Source organism: Octodon degus, unplaced genomic scaffold, assembly GCF_000260255.1.
Source record: "Octodon degus isolate 3935 unplaced genomic scaffold, OctDeg1.0 scaffold00027, whole genome shotgun sequence".
NCBI classification, from domain to species: Eukaryota; Metazoa; Chordata; class Mammalia; order Rodentia; family Octodontidae; genus Octodon; species Octodon degus.
The window spans coordinates 8,411,857-8,415,930 of NW_004524603.1; the positions used below are offsets into that span (position 1 = coordinate 8,411,857).

General features: G+C 35.1%; 1 protein-coding gene across 1 annotated transcript in view; it reads right to left on the reverse strand.

The window, feature by feature from the left end:
* Cntnap2 (contactin associated protein like 2) overlaps nucleotides 1-4,074 on the reverse strand; it is a 1,699,165-nt gene that overhangs the window by 1,162,975 nt on the left and 532,116 nt on the right. The gene's annotated exons all lie outside the window — the stretch shown is intronic.

The following is a 4,074-nucleotide window of genomic DNA, read 5'->3' on the forward strand; positions in this document are numbered from 1 at the left end:
CTTCATACTTTTCTACTGGATGGTTAAGACCAAGGAAAGCAGGACCTATGCAACAAGAGTTGTAGCTTTTTGGTCTGAGAAGGTCAGTGAAATGCCCTCAGGATTTGTCCTGATCACTCACTGTTGAGAGACACTTTTTCTTCCTGCCACTGTGGGTCCAGCAAGTATCTTGAGTATGAGGGAACTTCTGGAGGGAGAGACGCCCACAAGTGGTACCCTGGTACCCAGAGCTGGCCGATGAAGAAGATGCTAAGGAAGCCAGGCCATAGTTCCTAAGCCTGGCACAGCGGGCAACAGAGAGAGGGACTGAAAATGACCACACTGTCTGTTATCACTTTGTGACTCGCTACCCAAGCAAATCATAATTTCTCTGTGCTTCAAACTTTTCTCCATGATTCAAACTTTTCTTGTCTGAAGCACTGACATTAGCTGCTTTGGAGGTTTGCTTTGAGTAGTTGAACTAGCATTTGTATAACATGTAAAAGGCCTACCTATTTTTTTATTCTCTTTAAAATGAAAATAAATAGATAAAAGGCACCTGGCATATAAGAACTTGTGTATCCCTAGCTGCATCTATATACAAATGTGAAAAAAATAAAGCTGCTAGTTGGATATGGAGGCGCATGCCTATAATCTCAGAACTCTGGGAAGCTGAAGCAGGAGGATTGCAAATTTGAGTCTACCCTGAGAAAATTAGACTTGCAGAAATCCCATCTCAAAATTAAATAAAACCAAGCAAAACATATGTTAAAAAGGCCTGAGGAGGTGGCTCAATATGAAGACACTGGTTCTATAGCACCTTTTGTTTACACAAATCAAAACAAAATAAAGAACAACTTTAATTTCTTTAAATGTAGGTACTTTGGTAGGCTTAAATTTATTTTTAGGAGGCTGGTATCTTGTACTTACCAATAATGGTGTAATAGTGCATAAGTTTTCAAACAGGAAAACCATAAAATGAATCTTTATAAGGTGAAGTTAATGAATATTTACTTATAGTACTACTGGGAAAGAAAGGTATCTTAGCATTATGCTAATAGGAACCCCAGGCTTGAGAAGTCCTGCTCAACTGTATGATGTTAGATATAGGGAAATCTTTCTGACCCTCAAATAACTTCAACAGAGACAAGAAGATTTGTTTCAAGAAAATATGTTAGTTGGTCCACAAAGGTAGACAAAGACATAGATGTTCAAGCTATGTATGAAAACTTAAGAAAAACAAAACTCTTTGTAAAATGGGAGAGTAGGAAATGAACTGTCCAAATTACTTATGTATATACTCTTAAAAATATGTGATGAATGTTATAGACATTTTCATCTACAGCCCTAAGTGACTGTAAATACAAGTTTGTGAAGTGACTTCCATTGTCCTCTTGGGAAAATGAGCCTTGTCTTATGCTTGGGGTCCTATTTGGTACACGTGGGATGTGTCATATAAGCCACTGAGTTAGACTCAGAATGCAGGGATTGCTGATTTATGGCCCCACTTACAAGAGGAAGAATTTCATCATAGGCAAGAAAATGGATTCATTTCATTTACCCAACAGCGGAGATTCCTGCAAGTTCAATTCTTTTGCCCTCAACCTCCCCTTCTGTAAACCAGGAATCGGGCAAGGATTTCAGGGGGTTTGGGAAAAGTCTAAGTATACCAGTTGTCTGTGATACAGGATGGTTTAAATTATGCTATTTTGAGTTCGTGAGGTGCCAAGGGAATGTACATGTGGTAGAAATCCTCCTCAAGTTTTGAATTTTGATCTTTCTCCAGGGTTAGGATACCGAGTACAGTGCTGTCGCCTGCTGCAATGCTGTGGCTTGGAGCCCTAGTTCTCAGGGAGCCCCATGACCACATGTGCTGAATCTGAACCTGAGCCAGGCTGCTCCAAAGTCTGCACATAATAAGTGCATCGTGGCCTTATGCTATTTTTAACATGCAGTGAATTTATTGGACCATAACCCAATCAAAAATGGAGAAATATCTTTATATTATAATTTACCACTACTTGTGGGACACAGTTACCTTTTTCTAGATATTAACTGCAACTTTTGATTGAGTGAGTCTAGCTAAAGATCAACCTGGGTGGTTGTGCTTTAATTCTGAAAACAGTAACTATTACAAAATGATAAAAATGGTTTTCTTCATCAATAAATGCCTTCCTCCCTCATACAAATCTAATGATGCCAAATCATTGGTAAGGAATTTAACATTGTGGAAGGTATCTGAATATATTTCTAGGTCAATAATTCTTACAACTAATTTTGGATTCTCTAATAGAATTAATCGTATACCTCCACAGTTGGTGATCTTCCTCCTCTTTCACAAAACACTCCTTTTCGCCTACATCACTTAATAGACACAGTGGGTGTCTAGGAAATATTTCCAAGAATGAAGTCCACTTCTAAAGAAGGATTTCTTGTGGTGACAGACTTTGAGGAGAATGACAAAAAGTAGCTGCCTACTTTACAAAAAGTATTTTTGCTTAAAAATCAATATATATGAATCCTATACATATTCTTTTCTAAAATTTTGAGATAACCTCTTACAAAATGGCTAAGTCATCCATGCTGAGCTTGTAATCCTCCTGCATCAGTCTACCAGAGTGCTGAAACTATAAACCAAGGCCACCATATCTTATTTAAAAAAAAATATATATATATATTTAATTACATAACTAATATATATATATAAACTAAATATATATAAACTAAATATATATAACTAAACTAACTAAATATATATAAACATATATATAATTAACTAAATATATATAAACATATATATATAATTTATATATAATAATATATAACTAAATATATATATTTATATAAATAACTACAGCAGTTTTACTTTTATAATTAAATATTATATAGTACTAATTCATAATAGTTATCTCCAGTTATTCTCTAAGTTATAATGATATATTTTTGACCATATGTTATAAAAGAAAACCAGTATTTGCAGGAAGAGGATTTTAACTTTAAACCATGCTCTAGCTTCTGAGTTTTATTTTTCCATAAGATAACTGAATTGTTTTATAATATTGTCTCTAACGGCTCCCTAACTTATAATTGTTAGGAAAACTTGTTTCGTATGCAAATGTAAGATGTTAATGGAGCAGATTCTACCCATGCTGTCTTTGTAATGGTATTATTTTTAAAGTAAGACTCTTGAGGTGGCTTCTTTGATTGAAAAAGGGGAAACAGATGGTGCTCTTATTAGAGACAAGAAGAAACTACTGCTTTAATGAATATTGAAAAAATAAACTATTTAAAATATAGTAGCAAACCAAGCTATAACATCTGTTGGAAGATGCTTCAAATGGAATTACAGTGACTAGAATTTTCAGTCTTTTGCTTAATATTCAGTCTTGGGAGAAACATTTCCTGGGATATGAATTCATCTTGAGATAGTTACAGTGCCGTATGAGGCGATACTGACGTGTAGGTTATCAAGTATCTGAGCAGTAAGACTGAAGAGGGAATGCACATTTCTATGTAAAGCCACACGCAGTACTACGTCCAGCATTATCTCTATAAATTCTGAACCGTAATGACATTGGTCCAATTTCTCCATTCCCACTTTCACATGCTAATCTAAACCCTTTTCTAAACATAGTGTATTGTAGTCGCAAAAAGTGTGTAATAATGTGTGCAGGCAGACACACCGCACTTTCACTTTTTTAAAAAGAAATTTCCAAGTGCTTTTCTTTGTAATTTAAAAGTAGAAAGTCACTTTGCAGTATATCCGCTCTGAAAGGACGCCACAAAAGGAAACTTTAAGTGGAACAAAGTCCCTAGTGCATGGCAGTTTTGGGGACTTGCTAGAAATGACCCTTGTGCTTATTTAATGCATAGAAACTTAGACGTGGGAAGGATGCTCTTTCTTTTTTCTTATAGTTTTCTGTGAAAGAAATGACTTAGGCTGGTAGCTGTCTTTTGTACAGATGAAGGCCACTTGGAAAGTTTTCAAAGTTTTACATTGAAGCTTTTGAATAATTACTGGAGTAGAATAAAGAGCTAAAATAAAGCAAATGCCCATTAACTGATAAATGGATAAAAAAAGATATGCTGTTTTTA